The sequence below is a fragment of the Spermophilus citellus genome (assembly GCF_964194105.1).
Source record: "Spermophilus citellus genome assembly, chromosome: 17".
Lineage (NCBI taxonomy): Eukaryota > Metazoa > Chordata > Mammalia > Rodentia > Sciuridae > Spermophilus > Spermophilus citellus.
Genome location: NC_138199.1, coordinates 59,847,348 through 59,874,543, shown reverse-complemented (window position 1 = coordinate 59,874,543; position 27,196 = coordinate 59,847,348). Strand labels below are relative to the sequence as shown.

The following is a 27,196-nucleotide window of genomic DNA, read 5'->3' as shown; positions in this document are numbered from 1 at the left end:
TTATCTCAATTACAGATAGAGACAACAAACTAGTATTAACAGTACCTGTGATCTTGTCATCAATAAGAATCACAGATATTTTCACAGTATATTATAATAATTATTGCAGATATCTTAAAATAACATTTATGCTTATTTATGACATCAAATTTATAGTGGTAATTTGGCCTGTCATTAGATTTTAATACATTAATTAAAAAAGCACGTTACTATACTTTTAGAAGTATTTTGAAAGCTGTATTTTAATGTAGTTTCCTTTGGGTTCCTATGTATGTTTGTTACGAATTTTAAATTCTGAGAAGGGGTCCATATGTGTCACCAGACTACCAAAAGGTCTGTGGTGTGAAAATGTTAAGATTTCTGGTTTATGGCTGGGCATGGTGGCACATACCTATAATCACAGCTGATCCAGAGGCTGAGGCAGGAGGATCACAAGTTCAGAGCCAGCCAGTACTCTGTCTCAAAATAAAATTTAAAAAGGGTGGGAATGTAGCTCAGTGACAGTGTTTGCCTTCAACGTGCAAGGTTCAGCATTGGGTTTGATCCTGGTACTTAAAAAAAAAAAATTCTGACTTATGGGTATTTTCTTGACTTTCATTCTTATTGTCACATGACTACGAGGTCTAAAGAAGGTTCCTTAAGTGAGCCTCAAGACCTGTGAGGTTCTCACGGTTTTATTACTCCGTTTTGCCAGAACCACTTGCTGCTTTATCTTTTATGCTGCTTCAATTAGTCTTTCTTTTCTTTTTCATCCTCCTGACTTTTACTGTGGTGTTTTTTCACACTTCTTGGGAATTGTTTATGCTTTAGTATGTTGTAGACAACCATGTTTTTGGGCAAAGTACCCCATATCTTTTTCAGTCCAGATTGTCCACTCTCTCCCAAGTTCCAGAACTCCAGTTGTCTCTGGGAAAACATTTGGTTTATCCCTGGAATCTGGAACTGAACAAATTAAAAATTAAGATTTCTCTCTAAATCTGCATGTTGTCCTAATTTTCTTGGACAAACATTCAAGAACTCTCTGTCCCTTGGTTTTATGACCTTAGATTATTTAAACATTTAAATCGACTATTTTTTTTTCATTTGAACCTTTAAGAATGGTACAGAAATCAAAAACTACAAAGAATATGCAGTGAGATTCTTCCTCCCACCTGGTTCCCTAAGCCCTCAGATTCCCTCCTAGGAGGTAAGCACTATCACCAGTTCTGAGAGTGATTTTTGATTTTTTCTTATATCAGCTGTAACTGAAGTCCTTCCTTGTCTGTGAGATGTGTGTCCTTTCTTTTTCAGGCCCTCACGACCTTATATATGGTTGACTTTATAAATATTTTTATGTGTATATTTTACATACATATATAAAATCGCCCCCTATGGCCTTCCGGCCTTGAGTTTTTATCGCGTCGCTTCCTGGATGAAGAACCTAAAGGGTGAGGGGTCGGAGTTTTGGGTGATGGAGAAGAGGACCTAAGGGACTTAGGTAGGGGGTTCGCAGTGGTCGACTGATGTGAAGCACTGCCGGGATTCCCATTTCTCCCACTTCAGGCCCTCTTCCAATCCTCGCGTCCTAAAGCCTCTCATTTCCAAAGGCCCATACAAGAGACAGAGACAGCGAGATACACAGAGACAGAGACGCCGAGGCACCAGTATCCCTCTCCCCGTTCTGTCCCGCCCCGCCAGCCTGACGGACATCCGCTCTCAGCCAATGGCGCCTGCGATATGCCTTGGAGGATCCAATGAGAGACAGAGGAGGGCAGAAGGTTCCCCGCCCCCACTTCTAGGCTTGGTTGAGCCGTGCAGGTAGGTACGGGGCTGGGGGAGCCGCCGTTGGCACTGGTGCCCCGGGGGGTGGGGGCATGAGTGGGTAGAGGTGATGGTGGGGAAGGGGAGGCGGCCCCCTACGGGGAGCCTGAGGGGGGCGGCGCGGCCGGGAGGCGGGGGGCCGAGCGGCCCGGGGAGCGGGCGCCGCGGAGGGCCCTGGAAGCGGCTGGGCTGGGGGAGCGGGTACGCGTGTGCGGGGCTGAGGGACTCCCGCCCCGCGCCCACCCGTAGGCCTGGGCCACAGGCTGCCCACCGAGCGGCCAGGGGCCTGGGCGCCTGGGGGGGCGGGCCGGGCCGGGGGTGCCGAGCGGAGCCTGGGGCGGCAGGCCGAGCCGAGGTGGGACGGACCGACGCGGAGAGGAAGGGAAGCTGCATCCCGCGGGCCGCCCCCTCCTGAAGAGAGCCGGGGCAACGGCCACCGGCGCCTCTAACCCGAGCCCACTGCCCCACTAGCCCCCTCCCTAACAATGGGAATGGGGCAGGCGGAGTCGCCCCACTGCGGGAAGGCTGGCGGGGGGGGGGCGGCGGAGGTTTGGGACTAGGGTCCAAGGCGGGGGGAGGGGTGAGAACCCGGGCTCTCCCCTTTCTCTTATCTCGCTGTCTTTTGAGGTGGGAATCTTGGGGGGGGGGGCTCTTAAACCCTCCTGAGATTGGGTCAAGAGTCAAAACTCCTCCCGCCCCCTCCCCCCAATCCGATGAGCGGTAAGGAAAGTGATGGACAAGTGTTCCAAGCCGAAGTGACAAACGCTTAGCAAGAACAAATCCACTCTGGAGGTTTTCAATATTTACATTTTTTTTTTAAGTGAGGGTACTTTACTCTTTCAATTTTTTTTTTTCAGAATTTATGTTTTAAGAGGTGAGTGCTTTATATTTGTCCCTACTCGGGGCAATCCTCCATTTTAAGCGAAGCAGTAACTGGTTAAGCTGGAATTTCATTCAGGCCTAGGACTTGAACAAGGATCCTGTAGGAGGTCATTTAGTTCATCCTCTTGCCTGCATACAAACTTAAATTGTTTGGTCTGCTTTTAAAGATATCTAGGAAAGAAGGGTCTTTTATTTTCTTGTACTACTTGGGTGAAGAACAGGTCTTATTTTTCACATAAACCGATGCAGAAACTTAAGTTTAAGAAAATTTAGGACAGTTGGAATCATCAGAGGTTTTTAATTTACTGAGTACAATTAAATGTGGCAAGGATCTTTTTTAGGTGGTCAATTAACAAGTCACTTTTTGATAATTATGAAATACTGTGGATAATCATGTTTTCTGTGTGGGATTTTGGTTTTCTAATTCTTTGATAAGCAGTTTTATATTCTATAATATGTGTTACATATTTATTTCTTGTTTATGTAAAGTGTTTTTTTCACACATCCACCCACACATTTGCATACCTTTTTTTTATATATTTATTTTTTAGTTGTAGATAGACACATTACCTTTACTTTTTTATTTTTATGTGATGCTGAGGATCAAACCCAGTGCCTCAAGTGCTAGGCAAGCACTCTACCACTCTACCATCACCTTTTCTGGTTGATGAAAAAAGCTAGAACTTCCAAGTTTTTTCCCAGATAGCTGAAATCAATTCGTGTATTTTATTTTTTTCTCTAAATGAAAATCCTTTCTTTCAGAAACCTTCTTGAAACAATTTTCCTACTGGCTCCTATCTGGTGACTGAGGGAATTACTAAGACTCTTCTCGTTCATTTCTGAGTATTGTCTGAACTATTTCTGACACTATGAATGCTATTTGGATGCCTCTTAAGGTAAGATGTGTTGTTTTTCATTACCAAGTTTATTTTATTGACTTTTTTAAAATTGAGAAATTCCGATTCTTAGATTTGTACTCTTCAGTCCCCTTACTCTTTCCGGTCAAAACCTTAGTATTAGTTTCCTAGGATTTGTAAATTGTTATTGTTCTTGATTATTGGTGTAAAATATTAGTGCAGTTCTCAAATCAACATTTATTATAATGATGTGTTTATCTTTTTAACTTTAAATTATAACAGCCTGCATACTTGTAGAATTCTGTTCCAATCCTGGTAGCATGGATTGGCATTCAGACTTCCAGGTTCATTTTCAAACAGGTACTTTAGAGTCATAGGTACTAGGGTGTGTCCCACTCTTGCAAATCAGTAGCTGATTCATGTGTTACAAAAGATGTGTCATTAACCATTTGTTTACTCTGAAACTTCATGTAGTATATTAGAACACTCTAAGGCCTGCTGGTTTATATGTACACCTCTTTGGAGAGTCCTCCTGTTGCTCCATAGGTGTGTGAGATTTTTACATTTATTTTTTGGTACTGGGGATTGAACCTAAGGGTGCTTTACAAAAATAGAGCTACATTCCTAACCCTTTTTATTTTTTGAGAACAGGGTCTTGGTAATTTACTGAGCATCTTGCTAAGTTGCTGAGTCTGGCCTTGACTTGCAATCCTTCTGCTTCATCCTCCCGAGCCGCTGGGATTACAGGTGTATGTCACCATGCCTGGCTTTTTTTGTTTTCTTTTCTTCAACAGGTGGCACTTGTGCCAAATTTCACCTTATAGGGTTAAACCTCATTTGGGCATTGTGGACAGGTGACCTTTAGATGAAAAAGCTCCTGTTGATGTGGTGGTTCTCCAGACTCTTAGGGCACCTTCTGATCTCTTATATACAGATGGCCAAAGAACTCTCCATTAGAACTAAGTAGAGGACATAGCTTATGACATATATAGGGAAGAAGTGGGAGGAAGGACAGAGAAAATGATGGAAGCTCTTTACCAACTTGATCTTCCTTTGGAGTTCGATACTAGTTTAGAAAAGATTGTTTTGTGGTAATCTGATCTGTTTAATTCCAGATAAATGGAATGGTGGATAAATCAGAATAATGCAATCTGTTTAACCTAAATATTTGAACTTGGGGCTGGGGATATGGCTCAGTTGGTAGAGTGCTTGCCTTGCATGCATAAGGCTCTGGGTTCGATTCCTAGCATCATAGGAGGAAAAATTTAACTAAATATTTAGACTTGTGGGAAATCTTTAGGTAATGTAGATGGGAGTTTTCATCCTCATTTATGGTTTAGCTGCTATTGTTGTTTAATGACTGTTTGTATTAGTATAAAAGAAGCTAAAGTATCATAATTTTTCCAGCATTTTTTCCTGTAGAATTGGAGGCGTTTGCATGGGGGTTAACCAGGAATTCTTGACTGTAGGAATTCTGACTCCCTAGGAATCAGATGACCTTGTATGGAGCATTTCTACATTTTTTTTTTTTTTTTTTTGGCAGTGCCTGGGATCAAACCCAGAGCTTCGTGAGTGCTAGGTAAAAGCTCTGTCACTGAGCTATGCTTCAGCTCTTGTTTCCTCCTCCTCCTCCTCTCTTCTTCTTCTTTTATTGTAGTAGAAGTTAAACCTAGGGGTGCTTTACCACTGAGCTACACTCCAGTCCTTATTTTATATTTTTTTATTTTGAAGTAGGGTCTCATTAAGTTGCTGAGGGTCTTGATGAGGCTGGCATTGAACTTATGGATCCTTCTGCCTCAGCCTCCCAAAATTGTTGTTTGCACTTTTTTTTTTTTAATATGTATTCTTAAGTTTTAGGTGGACACAATATCTTTATTTTATATTTATGTGGTGCTGAGGATCGAACCCAGTACCTAATGCATGCTAGGTGAGCACTCTACCACTGAGCCACATCCCCAGTCCCATTGTTTGCACTTCTTAACAATGCCTCTATGCTCCTAGAAAACAGTCAAGAAGATTGGGATCAGTATATTGGATTTCATGTTATAGTTCCTTGGTTTTAATTAAGGTATTAGATTCAGGGAGGCCTGCTTTTTAACACATCTATGATGTTTCAGGGTTTTACCTCTAAATCTTTGAACTTTGGGTGTTACAATATAGTAACCTCTGAAGTGTACAAAAAGGTCTTTTTTTTTTAGTTGTAGTTGGACACAAAACTTTTATTTTATTTATTTATATGTGGTGCTGAGGATCAAACCCAGGGCCCTGCATGCACTAGGCAAGCGCTCTACCGCTGAGCCACAACCCCAGCCACAAAAGGTCTTTAGCATGGCAGAAATACAGAATGAATGTCAGTGTTCCATACAGAGTTACTACCTGTTAACTACTTGAGGATGCAGGGATGTGGCTGTCTTAATTTTATGTTCCCTTCAATTCTTTGATCAGTGGAAAATATCTTCAAACAAAGGTCAGACAAATTTTTTATTTGCTAACATTTTCCTCGTGATTTTTATTCCTTTAAAAAACTCATAAATTGTAGTGTTTGGGGCTGGGGTTGTGGCTCAGTGGCTAAGTGCATGCATTGCACATGTGAGATACTCGGTTTGATTCTCAGCATCACCTAAAAGTAAATAAAAAATAAAGATATTGTGTCCATGTATAACTAAAAAAAGTTTAAAAAAATTTGTAGTGTTTATCTGGGTAGAAAAAAAGCATCATTTTTGGGGAGGAGAGGAACAAATTACAATCCTTCGTGTGTGGCCTGGAGCCATCATCAGTTGTCTCAGGTAGTTCTTAAGGGCTACCAGGTACCTTGTGTGCTGGACTGAACTGAGTTGGTAGCTGGAGAGGGAACTTCTTTCTTTTTTTTTCATTTTTAAAAAAAAATATTTTTTTTAGTTGTAGTTGGAAACAATACCTTTATTTCACTTATTTTTTCTTATATGATGCTGAGAATTGAACACAGGGTCTCACACGTGCGAGGCAAGCGCTCTACCACTGAGCCACAACCCCAGCCCCAAAATATAAACTAATTTTTTTGTGTGTGTATGTGGATTGAAACCAAGGCCTTGTGCACATGAGGCAAGCACTGTACCAACTGAGCTATATTCCCAGTCCTAAGTTATATCCCCAGCCCTCTATTGTTAATATCATTAAAATGTTTCTGGGATGTATTTTCAAATTGGAGCTACTTATTTTTTAAGTAAAAAGAAATTATATGTTAATTAAAATGTGTATTTTGAAGCTAAAATATTCATTTTCTGTACTTCATATGCGTTGCTTCTAAGTGTTTTAGAATTAACTCTGTAGTTCTGCCAGGTGTTAAATGTGAGACCTGAGTATGTGCTTGTTGCCATGCTTATAGAAAATAGTGCTTGTGGGGCTGGGCATGTAGCTCAAATGGTAGTGCCCTTGCCTAGCATGCCTGAGACACTGGGTTTGATTCCCAGCACCAGATTAAAAAAAATAAAATAAATATATTGTGTCCACCTAACATACTAGAAAATAAATATTAAAAAAAAAGTGCTTGTACTTATCCATCTCAAAAATCAAGGTACCAAAGAAAAAATAACTCCAAACAAAACTCCTCAGTTTAAGGCACTCTTGTTAGTTAGAAGTTCCCATGGAAATTCTTATTTATTCTTTTTTCTCTATATCAGATATCTGTACCTTTTTAAAACCTGAATATTGCCAGCCATGACTAAGCAATATCAGTGTTTCCATGTCCACTTGTCAGTGTTAGGGGATGGTTGAGATGCAGAGGAAGAGGGAGGATTTGGCAACTGGGAGGAAAGAGCAAAATGAAGATGAGTAGGAGAGAAAAGATAAATGGTTTTTGGTGTGTGGCATGGAGCCACCATCAGTTGTCAGGTAGTTCTTCGGGGCTGCTGGGTGTCTTGTGTGCTAGACTGAATTATGATGAAAGCAAGTAAAAAGTATTACAGCAGTTGGGCACAGTGGCATATGTACTGTTGGCATATGTCTGTAATCCCAGCAACTGGAGCAGCTGAGGCAGGAGGATGGCAAGTTTGAGGCCAGCATCAGCAACTAGGCAAAGCCCTAAGCAACTTAGTGTGACCCTGTATCAAAAAAATAAAAAAGGCTGGGGATGTGGCTCCAGTGGTAAAGCTTCTCTGGGTTCAGTCTCCAGTACCAAAAACAAAGCAAAACAAAACAAAAGTATTAAAATAAGGAAAAGGATAGAATTAAAATGTAATCCAATATCATATGAAAAGATCTCCAAGATGTAAATTAAGTGATAATAAAAGCATGATGCAGAATAGTATGTATAATATGTCATCCTTTGTGTTTTATGGGGAAAAAAAAGGTCGGGGTGTATAAGTGGTAGGGTATATGCCTAGCATGATGTGTGTGGCCCTGGGTTCCATTTCTAGCACAAAGAAGAAAGGAAGGCAGGCTGGAAGGAAGGAATAAAAATAAGATAAAAAGAAAAAAAAATTTGTTTGGTTTATACATGCATTAAAAAAAAACTCTAGAGGAGCCAGGTACAGTGGTACACACCTGTAATCTCAGATATTCAGAGGTTGAGGTAGGAGGATTGTAAATTTGAGGTCAGATGGGGCAAGTTAATGAGACCCTATCCCAAAATGAAGTAAAAAAAAGAGACTGGGATGAAGCTTGGTGGAGGAGCATTTGCCTGTCATGTGCAAAGCCCTGCATCTGATCCTCAGACTGAAAAAAAGGAAAAACAATTTAGAAGAATAAACAAGAAAATGGTGACATTGATTGCCTGTTAAGTATAGGATTTAGGCAGGTAGAGGAGAGCGTGGGAAGAAGACTTCTTTTTTTTTTTTTAAGAGAGAGAATTTTTTAATATTTATGTTTTAGTTATTGGTGGACACAACATCTTTGTATGTGGTGCTGAGGATTGAACCCGGGCCGCATGCGTGCCAGGCGAGTGTGCTAACGCTTGAGCCACATCCCCAGCTCAAGAAGACTTCTTACATTATATCTTTTTATACTTTCTGATATTTATATCAAATTCAGACACTTGAATATAAAATTAAAATCCAGCATCTTAGTCCTCACATTTTTCTTCTCCTGTCTGGAGGTCAGAGAAGTGGTAAGCCATACACTGCCTGAAGGAATATATATGTAAAGGGTTCAATAATCTAAGACATGTGCTTTCTTGGGATCTTGAAGAATTTTTTTTTGGGGGGGGGTGGTACTGGAGATTGAACTCAGAGGCACTTGACCACTGAGCCATGTTCCCAGCCCTATTTTGTATGTTATTTGGAGAGAGGGTCTCACTGAGTTGCTTAGTGCCTGGCTTTGAACTTGGGATCTTCCTGTCTCAGCCTCCTGAGCTACTGGGATTATAGGCGTGTGCCACTGTGCCTGGCTAGGATCTTGAAGAATTTTGAATTTATAGATGTGTATTTTTAGTAGTGAACTGCAGTGTCAGATATTAAAATTTTTTTTACTTACTTTAGTAAAAGTAAGTTTTAGTAAAAGGTTTTCACTATTATTCCCTCAAGTTTGCAGTTAGATATACTGTTATCATTCTTGGCTATATGATTTTAGTAATTTTCTTAATCTCTCTGGGGTTTAGGGTCAGGGTCCTTCTTTGTACTGGAAATAATAATACTTCAGAGGATTTTTGTGTGTATTATATCTGTAAAGGACAAGGGGAAGTGTCTGGCTTAGTGAATTACTACTGTTGTTATAATAATTACTATTAATAATAGCTCCTCATACTCTAGTAGTAAGAGTGGTGCTCTGAGTCGGGTGTGATGACGCATGCCTGTAATTCCAGCAGTTTGGAAGGTTGAGACAGGAGGATCATGAGTTCAAAGACTGCTATCAGCAATGACAAGGCACTTAGCAACTCAGTGAGAACCTGTCTCAAAAAAAAAAAAAAAAAAAAAGTAGGGGGGGTCCTCTGGTTGTGTGATATTGAGCAAATTCATTAACTTTTTAGAGCCTTGGTATCCTCATCTTTGAAAAGAGTATAATTAAGGCTGATGCTGTAGCTCAGTGGTAAAGTGCTTGTCTTATATGTGTGAGTAAGGGAATAGCCACAGTAAGTTTTGGAGGTACAGAGAATATGTAAGTTATGGGTTCAATCCTCAGCACCACTTAAAAATACATAAAGATACTGTGTGTTCATTTACAATTAAATAAATATTAAAAAAAGAAAAAAAAAGAAAAGGGTATAATTATAGTACCTCAATCCTAGGTTGGACTTTTATTGATGTAGTGTAGTTAGGCTAGCACATGGTAGGTGCTCAATAAATATTAATTGCTAATTTTCTTCATGACATCTATTTGCTAGGGCTACCATAACAAAGTGACATAAACTTAACGGTTTAAAGAACAGAAATTTAGGCTGGGTACAATGGTGCATGCCTGTAATCCCAGCAGTTTGGGAGGCTTAGGCAGGAGGATTCCAAGTTTAAAGCCAGCCTTAGCAATTTAGGAAGGCCCTGAGCAACTTAGTGAGATCCTATTTCCAAATAAAAAATAAAAAGGGCTAATAATAAAAAAAAAAAGAAAAAAGAAATTTATTGTCTCCCAGTTCTGGTTTCTTTTTTTGGCAGGGGTGGGTGGGGGGTAGAGGTAGGTACCTAGGATTGAACCCAGGGGTGCTTAACCGCTGAGCCACATCCCCAGCCTTTTTTTTTTTTTTTTTTTCTTGTATTTTATTTAGAGACTGGGTCTCACTGAGTTGCTTAGGGCCTTGCTAAATTGCTGATGCTGGCTTTGAACTCTTGATCCTTCTGCCTCAGCCTCCTAAGCCGTTGAGATTACAGGGGTGCCACAGCACCCAGCTAAGGTTTTCTTTTGAAACCCAGAGGGAAGTCCAGTGCAAAATGATATGGTTTTGTCTGTGGCATTTTATGGAGAGGAAGAGTTCAGTGCTTTCACATCTGATTTTTATAGTTGTCTGGGATTTCTCCAGATAAGTAGGTGTTATGATGTTGGGTGCCAGTTTTCATTAAGAGACTAGTTCCCATATTCCTTCTCTTCTCTCCTTATTCTGAAGTGAAGGGGTCAATTGAATGTCTGGACTATGAGGCAGGGCTACTGGACCAGGCTAGAGAGTGCTCAGAGAGAGCTGAGCAGGCTGAGGCAGAGCACCAGTGATGCAGGTTGGGTGTGAAGAGAAGTCAGGTAGCAGGAAAGAGAGCCAGCCTTGGACATTGCTGGCTCCTTTGCACCAGAAGAGTAAGGGAATAGCCACAGTAAGTTTTGGAGGTACAGAGAATATGTAAGTTACTTGATTTAAAGAAATTGGGGAAAAAGCTACTTTTTTTTTTTTCCTTTTTTCTAGGGATTGAACTCAGGGGCACTGAGCAACATCCCTAACTCTTTTTTAAAATTGAGGTAGGGTCTTGCTAAGTTGCTGAAATTGGCCTTCAACTGTTTGTGATTCTCTTGCCTTAGCCTCTGGAATAGCTGGGTTAATCTAACCACCATACCTGGGCTGGCTGGTCTTATCATTACCACCATTTCTGCCTATTCTTTCACAGTTTTGTTTTCTTTCTTTCTTTCTTTCTTTCTTTCTTTCTTTCTTTCTTTCTTTCTTTCTTTCTTTCTTTCTTTTTTTGGTACCCGGGTTTGAACTCAGTGGCACTCAACCACTGAGCCACGCCCCAGCCCTATTTTGTATTTTATTTAGAGACAGGGTCTCACTTGAGTTGCTAAGTGCCTCACCATTGCTGAGGCTGGCTTTGAATGCAATCCTCCTGTTTCAGCCTCCCAAGGAACTGCTGGGAGCTGCTGGGATTACAGAGCCACTGGGATTACAGGTGTGCATCGCCACAACCGGCTCTTTAACAGTTTTCTTTGCAAGCCATCTGCTTTTATTCTTTAAAGCATCAGTTGGGGCTGGGATTGTGGCTCAGCCATAGAGCACTCGCCTGGCACAGGTGGGACCCAGGTTCGATCCTCAGCACCACATAAAAATAAAGGCATTATGTTGTGTCCATCTACACCTAAAAAATAAATAAATATTAAAAAAATATTTTAAAAAAGCATCAGTAGTTGTCTTATTTTGACCTACTCTCCTCTCACCCTATGCAGTTCCTGGAGAACATCTTAGATAGGTCTTTGTCTATCCATAGGTCTTTGCCATCCATATGCTGATGATTTGCTAGTTTTTTTTTTTCTCCCATTTCTGACTAGTTTTGTGATCTCCAGACATCTCCACTTTGTTGTCCCAGGGGCATTTAGAAATGTCCTTATCATTCACTTCTCCAAGTCCATCTTCTTCCAATCTTCCTATCCCAGTGAGTGATACTGTTACATATCCAATTACTCAAATCAAGGATTCTGGAGGCTTCTAGATTCCTTCTTCTGCCATCATAGTTATCCCCACTTCTCTATTCTGAGTTCAGAATTTCACTATTTTACTTGCATAACTTCAATCATCTTCTAATCATTTTCTTTTCTTTTTTTTAATATTTATTTTTTAGTTTTCGGCAGACACAACATCTTTGTTTTGTATGTGGTGCTGAGGATTGAACCCGGGCTGCACGCATGCCAGGCGAGCGTGCTACCACTTGAGCCACATCCCCAGCCCTCTAATCATTTTCTTTGACTGCCTTTAACAAGTTGCTGTCAAAGTGATCTTTGTAAATGCAGGCCTCCTTGTAGCTCTTCTAGTTTTTAAGGTACAGTTCAAATGCTTTAGCCAAGTACTCAGGCCCTTGGTGCAGTTCCTCCTATGCTTCCTGTTATTCCTTGCCTTCTGGACCTTCACACAGGCACTTGACTCTGCTTAAAATGGCCTCTATTCTGTTCTGGAAGCACTTCCTTACTTCTTTAATAACAGTGGTGGTAATAACAGTAATAAAAGAGGCTGACACTGTTGGAATTGTGGTCTCTTGAGTGTGTGCCTGCTCTGCAGTATGCATACCTAGCACTTCTATTGTGTAGTGACTGGTAGTTTGCTTCTATTTCACCTTATCAGGTCTCTAAATTCTTTGAGAGTAAGGGCTGGCTTTAATTACTTGCACTTGATGGCACTCAGTAAATGTGTGTTGAATGAATGGTCTAAGCACTACATTGAGAACTTGAGGAGAATATCAGTGGAAAAGCTGATTTAGTGGCACCTGTTTTCCAGTCCTGTACTTACCTGTTGGAACAGTAGGATCCAGTCTATGTTGTGAGCAGCTTTGGAATAAGGGTTGCCAAGGTTTACTGTAATTATACTATTTGTGGTGCAGAGGATTGTACCTAGGGCCTGCATGTTAGGCAAAATGCTGTACACTGAGCTACACCCCTGGCCATATTATTATTTTTTAAAATAATCTTACATTGAATGCTGATATGCAAAGCTGTTTTTGTTTTCTTATGTTTGATTTTGGCCAAAGAGAACCAGTTTGCTAACAACCCAGTGTCACGTACAGGAAATGAATGTTATTTAGGCCTATGATGTACCAATCAATTGGTGTATTTGGCAGGGATCTGATGATGCTAGAATTCTTTATGACATGCCAGGTGTGGTGGTGCATGCCTATAATCCCAGGAATTTGGGAGGCTGTGGGAATGTAGCTTAGTGGTATACTACCCCTGGGTTCAATTCCTAGTGCCAAAAATAAACAGAATTCTTTGTGACATTAGTTCTTGCGTTTCCACTTCTCTGTCAAATCTCCAGTAAGTTTAATTTTAGGTGCACAAAATCTTTTTTTTTTTTCCCCCACTGTGTATAAATAGTGCTTGTAATCAATAGCCCAGAAAATGGGCAAGTTTGTAATGGTAGTCCACTTTCCCTTTATCTGGCTCCTGATCATATTGATATTTTTTGGCCAGCAGGGGGAGCTGAAGTCACTGATATGTGACTTCATCTCAACTGGCTTTCAGCAATTTATCAGCCCAGGAGAAAGTAAGAAAAGCTTTACTGGCAACTTGATCAGAGTTCACAAAGAAGAAATGAAATACAAATGACTTAAGAAGCATGTGAGAAACATTTTAATTCTGATAAATAAATCAAAATAATACGTGTTAAATGACAAGTATTTTTTACCTATCAAATTGGTAATTGAATTCTGCTTTTGAAATATAATATTTTGATGGTAAAAGCATCCTTAAATTCAATAATTCTACTTCTAGGAATTTGTCCAAAGGGGAAGAATAGAGATACTTAGAAAGATTTGTGAACAAAGATATTCATAAGCACCAGGATTAATGGGAAAATAAAGGATGGTTTATTTAATGGTAGATCATTATACAACCAACCATAAAATATTATTTTTTGAAGAATTTTAAATGTTTTATGTTGAATATATGATAAATGAAAAATTCAGGACAGGGTTATATAAGGAATATTCCAAATGTATAAAAGATAAAGAATATGTATATATTTATATACATATATTTATAATTATGTATTACATACACATACCTAGATAAAAGAATGGAAGGCTGGGGTTGTTGCTCAGTGGTAGAGGCACTAGGTTTGATTCTGAGCACCACATATAAATAAATAAAAAAAGGTTCATTGACAACTAAAAAAAATATTAAAGAATAGAAGGAATTATACCAATAATTTAATATTTGCTTTTGGAAAGAGAGAACCAGTTTGTTGACAGCCATTGTCATATGAATCTATCAGCCATTTGTTCTATATAAATTGGCACTAAGGGATAATTTATGATGAGGTGTTATATTAAGATAAAAGAAAAAAAGATTAACCTCAGAAACTTAGGGTTTTACTTCAGACGTCACTTCTATTTTGTAGGACTCCAGAATGGATTTATCCATAAATTTATTTAAAACACTTCTTGGAAATCTATCTTTAACTCTTAATGCTTCTTGATGAAAACACATTCTATAGATTTATCTGTTACAGAAAAATATACTCTTAACTTTTCAAGCTTAAAAGTTTAATATTTTGTATTGAGATTTGGTAGATAAATTAGTATTTATCATACTGATATATATTCTGGTTTTTAGCTTTCCTGTTTTCTCAATGGAAGGCGCTTGATTTTATTTTTATTTTTGTGATACTGGGGATTGAACTCGGCCTCATACATGCAGGGTTAGTAGTGCTCTTCCACCCAGCTGCATCCTCACCCCAAGGTGCTTGATTTTTAAATTTAATCTACAGGCCAGGCGGGGTGACACATGCTGTGATTCCAGCAGCTCAGTAGGCTGAGTTAAGAGGATCGAGAGTTCAAAGCCAGCTTCAGCAACTTAGTGAGGCTGTACGCAACTTAGCAAGACCCTGACTCTAAATAAAACATAAAAAGAGTTGGGGATCTGACTCAGTGGTTAAGTGCCCTTGGGTTCAATCCCTGGTGTCCCCGCCCCCCTCAAAAAAAATAAAAATCTCCAGTGAGACCTCCTTCAACCTCTTTTCCTCTTTTGTCATTTTCTTTGGATTTTTTAAAAAAAATTTATTATTATTTTTTTTAGTTGTAGATGGATAGAATGCCTTTATTTTGTTTATTTCTTTTTATGTGGTGCTAAGGATTGAACCCAGTGCCTCACACATGCCAGGCAAGTGCTCTGCTACTGGGCTACAGCCCCAGTCCCTTCTTCTTTGGATCTTTGTCATCATTGTTTTTCCCTTCTGGATTTATTTATAACCTCTCAGAATGATTTTATTTTATTTTTTATTAAATATTTTTTAAGTTTGAGAATTACATTTTTTAAGAGATTTTTTTTTAATATTTATTTTTCAGTTTTCGGTGGACACCACATCTTTATTTTATGTGGTGCTGAGGATCGAACCCAGTGGTCTGCACATGCCAGGCGAGCGCGTTACTGCTTGAGCCACATCCCCAGCCCGAGAATTACATTTTATAAAACTATAAATTGGTAGAAGGATAGGAAAATATATTTAAGTTTTCTCTTTGTTGCTAATATAGTTTGGTCTTTTTTTTGGTTGTAGAACATCACATTGACTTTAAGGAACATTCTATAATAATTCAAAAATTCCTTCCTGGACTAGAACTCATAAATTATATTAAGTATAATTTAAATTTTCATTCTGTAAATGCTTTACTTTTCATTTTTCCATATTATAACATACTTGCCATTTTCCTGCCTACAATATTTTAGTATCTTCTATCAGTGGGCCTTAGAAGTAACCCAGAGTTAAGAATCACCCTGCTAGCTCTGATGGTTAGAAAGCTTTAGTTAAAATGTACCTCTCTTTGGAATTTCCACTTTGGGCCCAGTTTTGTCTACACAGGAACTGCCTAGAGCAAGTCTAGTTTCTCCTCTGCTGGACAGGCCTTCCTATGTTTAGACAGCTTTCATCCTTGTTGAAGTATTCTCTCGGATGAAAATAAATCCGAAGTTTTACAAATGTTTCTCATTTGATGCACTTAGAAATTCTTACCATCTCTCAGTTCCCTTAGTTTTCTGACTCATTGTGGCATTTCGTTAGCAGAAAGTTCATCAGTTTATCTGCAGAATGGAGAATTCTTTGTATCTTTTACTCAGTTTATGAAAATATTAAATACCGCATTTGTAAAACATTTCCTAAGATCAGTCCTTATTTCTTCATTTGAGGAAGTTCCTCAGTATCTATCCATAATTTTCTATGTTTAAATCTTGCCTCATTTGTAGTAAATATTCTCAATTCTGTGGTTACTCAGGTTTCAAAAAATGCAGAATTTTATCAAGACTTTCGTGAAAGCAAATATAAATCATACTTATTTTTTTTTTTTCCCTGTACTGGGAGTTGAACCCAGTGGTGGTCTACCACTGAGCCACATTCCCCAGCCCTTTTTATATTTAGACAGGGTCTTCCTAAATTGCTGAGGCCCAAACTTGCGGTCGTTTTGCCATAGCCTCTGGAGTCCCAGGGATTTTAGGGTGCTTGCCATTGCCCCTGGCTTAGGTGCTTATTTTCTTTTTGGACTGACTGGCATGTGGTTTTCCCTTTTAGAAGCCCTCATATTACTAATGCTGATTTGCCTTCTGATCCCATCCTTCATTAGAGGCCAATTTGGTCCATTTGGAGTTGTAGAGACATTGAGTAGATGGGAGTTAATACTGGTGGCATTTAAAAATTTTTTTGTTTTATTTATTTTTTTGGGTACAGGGATTGAACTCAGGGACACTAAACCACTGAGCCACATCCCCAGCCCTATTTTTGTATTTTATTTAGAGACAGAGTCTCACTGAGTTGCTTAGCGCCTCACTTTTGCTGAGGTTGGCTTTGAACTCGAAATCTTCCTGCCTTAGTCTCTCAAGCTGCTGAGATTTCAGGTGTGTGCCACCACTCCTGACCATTTAAAAATTTTTGTTTAATGTCTGTTGAGTGCCTAAATATTCCTGAGAGTTGAGCAAGGGGCTGGGTAAATGTTGATAAAGGAAACATTTGAATTCTGTCCTCTTGGGATTTATAGAAGGTCACTTCTCTCATTTGACTGTCACCTAGGATGTTCTCACCAGCCATTTTATAATTTATACTTAAATGCCTTTAAAACCCAGAGACTTATTTTGGGACTCAAGACTACCTGGCATCTGATATATCAGTTTGGAAGCATCTTGTTTGTTTAATGATGAATTTGGTTCACTATTAGTGATTTAGTCACTCACTCACTCACGGTACTGGGGATTGTACTGTGGTGCTTTACTACTGAGCTATATCCCTAGCTTTTTTTATTTTGAGACAGGGTCTTGCTAAGTTGCTGAGGCTGGTCTCAAACTTTTGATCCTCTAGTGTCAGCCTCCCATGTTACTGCCATTACAGGTATGCTCCACTGAGCTTAGCTTGTAATCTGTATGCTTTAAAAAGAATAATTTAGAAATAGGTTTTCTTCTCTCATATCTTCTACAGTAAATATTGAAGCAAATAAAACTGTTTATTAGCTATTTCGCTTTGATTACTGTTAATACCCTATTTATCAAATGACCCATCCAGTCTTTGGTATCTAGCTTTTATATATTTAAACAATCTCCTAGTAGCTTTGCATTTACTTGTAAGGTTTTATTTGTTGTTTTACCTACATAGATCTTTCTGCTCCTATACTTTATGGTCTTTCTTTGCTTTCGATCATTTATGTTGTACTACTTTGAAAAAAGTTGTTTTTCTTCCTCCTCTTTCCCTTTACCATGCTGCTTAACAATTTGAAATTTTTAATTGAGCACCTAATTTTATATTTTGTGGTACTAGGGATCAAATCCAGGGTCTTACATGTGCTAGGCAAGTGCTATACCACTAAGCTGTATCCCCAGTCCTTTTTATTTTTTTATATATTTATTTTTTAGTTGTTGTTGGGCACAATACTTTATTTTGTTTATTTTTATGTGGTGCTGAGGATTGAACCCAGGGCCTAGCACGTGCTAGGCGAGCATTCTACCACGGAGACAAACCCCAATCCTTATTTTTTATTTTTGTTAAATATATTTTTAGTTGTCAATGGACCTTTACTTTTTTTTTTTTTTTTTTTTTTTAGAGAGAGAGAGAGAGAATTTTAATATTTATTTTTTTAGTTTTTGGCAGACACAACATCCCTGTTTGTATGTGGTGCTGAGGATCGAACCTGGGCCACACGCATGCCAGGCGAGCTTGAGCCACATCTCCAGCCCGGACCTTTACTTTTGCTTATTTATATGCAGTGCTGAGAATCAAACCCAGTGCCTCACACTTGCCAGACAAGCGCTCTACCATTGAGTCACAATCCCAGCCCCCTACCCCCGCCCTTTTTAAAATCGTATTTTTTTAAATACATTTTTTAGTTGTAGATGAATACAATACCTTTATTTTATTTATTTTTATGTGGTGCTGAGGATTGAACCCAGTTCATCACACGTTAGGCAAGCATTCTACCACTGAGCTACAACTGCAATCCTTAAAATCTTAATTTGAGATAAATAAAATCACTAAATTGCCCAGGTTGGCCCTGAACTTATGATCTTTCTTCCCCGATTTCCTGAGTATCTGGGTTTTATTAGGCATGTGCCACTGATGCCTTGCTGGGCTCTTGACTTTTATGATCTCTTGCCTTCATTTTTGAACTGGGGATTGAACCCAGAGATGCTTTGTTACTGAGTTCTACATCCCAAGCTCTTTTTATTTTTTATTTTGAGACAGAGTCTCACTAAGTTGTCCAGGACTCAGCTAAGTTGTTGAGGCTAACTTGGAACTTGCCATCTTCCTGCCTCAGTCCCTGGGATTATACGCATGTGCCACAGCACCTGACTCAGTAAAATATTTTAAAGTCTATTTCTACACTTTATGTTGCGTCTTTTCCTTTAAGTGAAATTTTAATTTTATATGATGAAAGTCTAGATTTTAAAAAATTGGGTAGCTGGGCTGGGGTTATAGCTCAGTGGTGCAGCGCTTGCCTAGCATGTGTGAGGCCCTGAGTTGGTTCCTCAGCACCACATAAACATAAATAAATAAAGGTATTGTGTCCATCTACAACTGAAAAAAATATTTAAAGCAAAAATTGTGTAGCCATATATTTTAATTTTCAACTACGGAATACTAGTTAAATGTTTTTATCTCTATTACAAGTGGGTCTTCTATGTCAATTTCTAATTATAATTTAGAATCAAATCTGTTATATATATGTGTGTGTATATATTACATATATTTATCTTAGGCTCTAATATTTTTGAGAAAGAATTTATTATATAGTTTAAAATTTTACATATTTCCTTCCAAAAGAAGCTTTGTGTTGTTAAATGTGTGTTGAACCCTACTTTATTATTATTATTATTATTACTACTACTACTGCTACTACTGTATTTTTCAGGCTTCTGGATCATTGAGCTTTTGAGTTAAAAGAAATCTTGATTTAAGTTGATTAAGCTCTTTTGTTTTATACTTGTAGAAATTGAGAGCAGTGAAGGCATTTGACTGAAGTCATACCTTTACTTTAGTTGTAGACCTGAACCTAGACTGCTAGTCCAATGTTAATTATCTTAGTCCACTGATTACTGTGGGATAGATGTGTGCTCATCACATTTACATTAGATTGTATGCAACAAAAAAGTTGTTGATTTACAGAGGAAAAAAATAAAATGATCAGTCTGCTTTGAAAGTAAGTTGTTTGATCAGCATATTTTCTGTTGTTCAGCACATACTCTCCTCAGAAGCTCATATTGTGGATCAGGACATCATCTTTATATGCTGGGTAGTGCTGGCAATGCCAATGCCAAATTCTTTCTCTTTGAACTACCCTTTTTTTTTTTTTTTAAATAAAAGGCTTGCCAACAATCTGTTACAATATTTTTCAGGCAGAGTATAATACTGTTAACTTTTTTTAAAGCTTTTAAATAATACATTCCAGTCCTAAGTCCCTGATGATAACCCTCCCCGTAATAGGATTTTGTGTTCCTTAAACTATTCATTTACTGATGTCTTTTTTTTTTTTTTTTTTAAAGAGAGAGTGATAGAGGAGAGAGAGAGAGAGAGAGAGAGAGAGAGAGAGAGAACTTTCAATATTCATTTTTTAGTTCTCGGCGGACACAACATCCCCGCTGGTATGTGGTGCTGAGGATCGAACCCCGGGCCGCACACATGCCAGGCGAGCGCGCCACCGCCCGAGCCACATCCCCAGCCCCCAACTGATGTCTTTTAACTTTAGTCATTTCTTTAAATGACTGATTTTATCAGTGACATGTTGGGTCTTCCTCATTTCATTCTCTTTTTTGTTGTTGTTGTTTTTGTTTTGGTAGTGGGGATTGAACCCAGGGGATTGAACCACAGAGCCACATCCCCAACCCTTTTTATATTTTAAGACAGGGTCTTGTTAAGTTGCTGAGACTGGCCGTGAATTTGAGATCCTCCTGCCTCAGCCTCTCTTGGAGTCCCTGAGATTAAGGCATATATGCTCCTGTGCCCAACCTTGTTTCCTTCTTACAGAGATTAATTTAGAGTAACTTGAGTTTGAAGGAAACACAAGTTTCGCTTATATATGATGTTGGCAATGAGTTTGCAAACCTAACATGAAGGCAGATTAGTACTCTGAGGTAACTTTTCAAGGGGAAATAAATTGCAGAAGTGTGGCTTACCTTCAAGTTGTTCATCGTTTTTTATGCAAAATGAAGTTGTATAGAAACTAAGTGCTATTTTGGCATTCTCTCTCTTTCTTTCCTTTATTTATAAGAGAACTGAACTGACAAGAAAGGCACTTGAAAACCACTTGGTTTTTAAAATTTATTTATTCATTTTTATGTGGTTCTGGTGATTGAACCCAGGGCCTCACATGTGCAAGGCAAGCGCTCTACCACTGAGCGAGCTACAGCCCCAGCACCCTTTATCTTTCTTTTCTTTTTTTTTTTTTAAGAGAGAGTGAGAGGGGGGGGGGGGAGAGAGAGAGAGAGAGAGAGAGAGAGAGAGAGAGAGAGAGAGAATTTTAATATTTTATTTATCGGCGGACACAACATCTTTTTGTTGGTATGTGGTGCTGAGGATCGAACCCGGGCCGCACGCATGCCAGGCGAGCATGCTACCGCTTGAGCCACATCCCCAGCCCCCCTTTATCTTTCTGAATAGTCTTATTGAAATACATTTTCCTTATCAAAATTAACCCATTTATGATGTACAAATAAGTGAATTTTTAGTATACTCCCCTCTTCCCAAAGAAACTCTGTTAACAGTCAATCTCTATTATCATTTCTCTCCTCAGACCCTGGCAACCATTAATTTTCTTTTGGTCTCTATGGAAATATCTGGGCTGGACATGTCACATCAATGAAATTATATAACATATGGTCTTTTTAAAAAATATTTTTTAGTTATACATGAACACAATATCTTTATTTTGTTTATTTTTATGTGGTGCTGAGGATCGAGCCCAGTGTGCTCTACTGCTGAGCCACAGTCCCAGCCCTAACATATGGTCTTTCATGACTGACTTCTTTGACTAAATATTTAAAACAAACAAACAAACAAAAACCTAAGGATTGGGGCTGGGGATATGGCTCAACTGGTAGCGCGCTCGCCTGGAGTACGTGCGGTCCGGGTTCGATCCTCAGCACCACATACAAACAAAGATGTTGTGTCCGCCGAGAACTAAAAAATAAATATTAAAAATAAAATTCTCTTCTCTCTCTCTCTCTCTCTCTCTCTAAAAAAAAAAAAACAAAAAAAACCTAAGGATTGAACCTAGGGCCTTGCCCAATTGCTTGGCAAGTGCTTTATGACTTTAGTTTCATCCTCATCCCTTTTTAAATCTTATTTTGAGATAGGACCTCACTAAATTGTCCAGGTGGCTATGAATTTGTTATCCTCCTGCCTTGGGCTCCTCCTCCAGAGTAGCTGGGATTATAGGCATGCACATCACACTGGTGAGTTAGCATGCTTTTAAGGTTTATTCATGTTATAGCATATACCAATACTTTATTCTTTTATTGCTGAATAATATTCCATTTTATAGAGAAGCCACATTTTTGTTATAATCAATTGATGGACATTTGAGTTGTTTACATCTTTTGGTTATTATGAATAATGTTTTTATAAACATGATTGTACAAATTTGTTTGGATACCTGTTTTCAAAATATACATACAGATAGCTTTGAATTGTGTTTTGAAATCATTTGGAAATATGAATCTTCCAACTTGGCTTTTCTTTTCAAGATTTTTTTGAGTATTATGGGATTGCATTGGATGTATAGGTCAGTGTTGGGAGATTATTGCCATTTCAGCAATGCTATATCTTCTGATCATGAGCATGGCATGTCTTCTCATTTAATTAGGACTTCTTTAACTTTTTTTTTTTGGTAATTTTTATAGATTTCATAGTATAGGTTTTCACTTCCTTTTTTTTTTTGTTTTAAAGAGAGATGGGGAGAGAGAGAGAGAGAGAGAGAGGGAGGAGAGAATTTTTAATATTTATTTATTTTTTTTTAGTTCTCGGCGGACACAACATCTTTGTTGGTATGTGGTGCTGAGGATCGAACCCGGGCTGCACGCATGCCAGGCGAGGGCGCTACCGCTTGAGCCACATCCCCAGCCCCTTCACTTCCTTTTATTTCTAAACATTTTATTCCTTTTGATGTTATTTGGAATTATTTTAAATTTCATTTTTTACATTGCTTATTGCTAGTGTGTAGAAGTACCATTTTTATTTATATATTTCTTTGGTATCCTGTAATCTTGTTGAACTTAATAGCTCTAATAGTTTTTGGGTTCCTTAAGATTTTCTACAGGGCTGGGGATGTGGCTCAAGCGGTAGCGCGCTCGCCTGGCATGCGTGCGGCCGGGGTTCGAGCCTCAGCACCGCATACCAACAAAGATGTTGTGTCCGCCGAGAACTAAAAAATAAATATTAAAAAATTCTCTCTCTCTCTCCTCTCTCTCTCTCTCTTTAAAAAAAAAAAAAAAGATTTTCTACATACAAGATTATGCCATCTGCAAACAGAAATTAATTTCTTCCTTTCTAATCTGAATTCTTTGTATTTCTTTTTCTTGACAATTTGCTCTGTTTATAACCTCTCGTACAATGTTGAATAGAAGTAGGGAGAGTGGATCTATTTGTTTTGTTCTTGATTTTTAAAAATTTTTTTTTTAGTTGTTGATGGACCTTTATTTTATTTGCTTACATGTGGTTTTAAGAATTGAATCCAGTGCCTCATACATGCTAGGCAAGCGCTCTGACACTGAGCCACAACCCCAACCCTTGTTCTGAATTTTTTTTGGGGGGGAACCAGGGATTGAATTCAGGGGCACTCTCAACCACTGAGCCACATCCCCAGCCCTATTTTATATTTTATTTAGAGACAGGGTCTCATTGAGTTGCTTGTTGTTGCTGAGACTGGTTTTGAACTGAGATCCTCCTGTTTTAGCCTCGTGAGTCATTGGGATTACAGGAATGCACCATCACACCTGGCTTTGTTCTTGATCTTAATGGAGAAAATGCATCTGCCTAAGCATGATTTACTTATTTATTGGTACTGGGGATTGTACCCAGGGTTGCTTAACTACTGAGCTACATCCCTAAGACTTTTTATTTTTTAAGATTTTGAGTCAGGGTCTTGCTAAGTTGCTCAGGGCCTTGCTAAATTGCTGAGGCTGGCTTTAAACTTGCAATCCTCTTGCCTCAGCCTCTAGAGTTGCTGGGATTACAGGTGTGCCCCCCTGTACCTGGCTCTAAATGTTATTTTTGCTGTGGGTTTTTCCCAAACCATTTATCAGGTTGAGAAAGTTTCTTTCAATTCCTAGTTTGTTGAGTGTTTTTATTATAAAAATGTGATCCTTTTTATATGTTTCTAGATTCATTTTGCTTTATTTAGGATTTTTATATCTACATTCATAAGGAATATTGTTCTGTAGATATTTTGTTTTTTGAACTGGGGATTGAACCTAGGGTTGCTTTACCACTGAGCTACATCCCTAGTCCTTTTTATTTTCTTTCTTTCTTTCTTTCTTTTTTTTTTTTTTTTTTGGTGCTGGGGATTAAACCCAGGGCCTTGTGCATGCAAGGCAAGTACTCTACAAACTGATCTATATCCCCAATCCCTTTTTATTTTTTGAGACGGTTTTGCTAAATTGCTGAGGCTGGTCTCCAACTTGCAGTCTTCCTGACTCAGCCTTCTAAATTGCTGGGATTACAGTTTTGTGCCACCATGGCTGGCTGGCCCGTAATTTTCTTGTGATTTTTTGTCTGATTTTGGTAATAGAGTAATAATGGAGTGATAATGGTCTTATTAAATGAATTACAGTGTTCTTGGATTTATTCTGAAATAATTCCTTGAACATTCATTTAGCAATTGTAAATAATTGCCTAATTACTCAATGAAGATGATACTTAAAAGTATAACTAATTTTTAAAAAAAATCTATTATTGTTGTAGTAAAAAAAAAAAAAACCCAAAACCCTAGAAGTGTCTCTCAGCAATATTTCTGGGATGACTTAGCCGGGCATGGTGGTGCACACCTGTAATCCTAGTGGCAGGGGAGGCAGAGGCAGGAGGATCACCAAGTTCAAAGCCAGCCCCCGAAAAAGTGAGGTGCTAAGTAACTCAGTGAGACCCTGTCTCTAAATAAAATATAAATAGGACTCAGTGGTTGAGTGCCCCTGAGTTCAATCCCCGGTACCAAAAAAAAAAAAAAAAAAAAAAAAAAAGGAAAAGAAAGAAAAGGAGTCAGAAGTCAGTGGAATTTCAAGTATAATATGCGTAACTAAAATTTTGCTGGTTTGCTAATTGTTCTGGTCACTTCTTAGCTTGGAATATTTAGCTATTTAAAATATCAATGAGGGGCTAGGATTGTGGCTTAGTGGTAGAGCACTTGCCTAGCATGTTTGATTCTTAGCACCATATATAAAGAAATAAAAATAAAGGGTCTGTCAACAACTAAATTTTTTTTTTCAAAAATCAAAGAATAGAAGTCTTTTTTAATTAACTACCATATAGCTTGTAATGTTGACTAAGGACTTGTTTTTTCCAGAGGTTTATAGTGTTTAGTCATCAGTAGGCACTTAACTAAATGTTTATGGATGAATGGCAATTAATGTAGGGCATTAAGGATATGTCCAGTTTTTTGAAAATGAAAGGAGGGTTGGGACTGTAGCTCAATAATAGAGTACAAACTTAGCATGCTTGAAGCCCCTGGGGTTTAACTAAACCCCAGCATGCGTTTGTGTTATGTGTGAGTGTGTGCATGCGCTAATTAATTTGACAAATTTTGTTAAATTTGTGTCTAAATGTGATTATGGGAATAAATTTGGAATATAGTTGAAAATACTATAAAAATACTATAAAAATTCAGTAATTTTTGTCTAATTCAGAAATGAAAAAAGATTGCTGTTAAGGAAATTATATATGATTTCTTAGTGAATGAATGACAGAGATAAGGTAGCAGGGACTTCAGCATTTTGTGAATTCTAGTCATGTTCTCAGTAGCTCATGGTATCTTTGATAATTTATATTAGAGATGTTTTTAGGTTTCATCATCTGCACAAAGGGATTCTGTCCAGGAGATTTTGTCCATGTGTACCTATCTATAAATGTCTCAACAAGAGTTCTTGTAACTTCTACTTTCAAATACTACCAGAGTCTGGGGTTGTTTGGAGCAGGTTTGTTTGTTCACAGCAGGACATGTCCCTGAAGATTCCTTTTGTTAAATATTTTTTTAGTTGTATATGGACACAATACCTTTTTCTTATTTATTTTTATGTGGTGCTGAGGATTGAACCCTTGCACATGCAAGGCATGTGTTCTGCCACTGAACTACAGGCCTCAGCCCAGAAGATTCGTTTTTCTGTCTTGAAATAAATTAGAATTTTGCATCATATTCTATAATATTTTTATTTATTTTAACAAAAGTATGTTTAATTTTGCTACAACATTTGATTAAATTGACACTCCAGTAAGTTTTTTCCTGTTTTTTTCAGTGGCTTTAGTTACTCCTTCTTTCATAGCTGAATATTCCTGTGCATACACAGAATCCAATTCTAGAATCCAGGAAATTAGTGGGTTAAAAAGAAGTTTTCTGTTCCAAGAATGATAAGCCTCTCCTTTGGAGTGAACCAGGTGTAGCATTTTTCAAAATCCCTAGGTTTGCTATGCTGTTGACGCAAAGATTTACAAGTTTCATTGTAATTTTGGAATTAGCAACTGACTTAAAAATTTTTTTAATGTCTTTTGTCTTGTATATCTGTTGCCTTCTATTTTCTCTGAGTATGTTTTCTAATTCCTGACTCTTTTATCAGGCCCTCCTCTACTTGGCCTCTCAAAGCTGCCTTGAAGTTCTATGCTTAACTTTATGTTTTAGTTGGATGAGAAGGCAGGTAGTTTCTTGGTAAATTTTGGGCAAATTCTGACATTCACTTTTATTTTTTGATAGTGTTTAGGTCTTAGGCAGATTGCTTCAATTGATATTGCCTTATGTGCACAATCAGTATGTGTAGTAGAGCACTCCTAATACGTTTGGTTAATAAACAACTTCTTTCTTTTGTACTGGGGATTGAACCCAGGGGGATTTAACCAGTGAGCCACATTGGCAGCCCTTTTTGCTATTTTTTATTTTGAGACAGGGTCTCACTGAGTTTCTTAGGGCCTAAATTACTGAATGTGGCTTTAAACTCCTGATCTTCCTGCCTTAGCCTCCTGAGCTGCTGGGATTACAGGTGTGTCCCACCCAATAAACTGCTATGGTTAAGTTCGTTTCCTAGTTATTTGAGAATTTTAAAGTATTCTAATCTAAAATTCAAAACATTGGGATTAATTAAAATTCACCTTAATAAAATTCCTTGTGAGAGAATTTACCAAAACATTCATAGAAAGTCCTGGTTAAGATGTATGCACTAGAAGTAGTGCTGGTGTCATTACTTTGAAATTTGGGATTGCAGAAAAGAAAACCAACAAATTGGATATTTGATTTTTTTTTTTTTTTTAATACTGGGGATTGAACTCACTGAGCCACAGCCACATCCCAGCCCTATTTTTTGTGTTTTATTTAGAGACAAGGTTTCACTGAGTTACTTAGCGCCTTGGCATTGCTGAGGCTGGCTTTGAACTCTTGATCCTCCTGTCTCACCCTCCTGAGCCTCCGGGATTATAGGCGTGTGCCACTGCGCCTGGTTAGACATTAGATTTTAATGATAGCCTAAGATGAGAAAACCTGATTTGTGTTTCTTTAAGCAATACAATGTATTCAGGTGGTTTTTTTCTTTCTTTCTTTCTTTTTTTTTTTTTTTTGTATGTATGTTTGAGATATGATCTCTGATAAATGGCTACAGGCTGGCCTGGAACTTGTCATTCTCCTGCCTCAGCACCC

General features: G+C 38.3%; 1 protein-coding gene across 1 annotated transcript in view; it reads left to right on the top strand.

Moving 5' to 3' along the window:
• The first annotated feature begins 3,444 nt into the window (after positions 1-3,444).
• Positions 3,445-27,196, top strand: part of KANSL1 (KAT8 regulatory NSL complex subunit 1) — a 199,195-nt gene continuing 175,443 nt past the window's right edge. The window contains exon 1 of the mRNA XM_081273007.1: positions 3,445-3,578. The gene's annotated coding sequence lies outside the window, so the exon portion shown is untranslated. The remainder of the gene's footprint in view (positions 3,579-27,196) is intronic.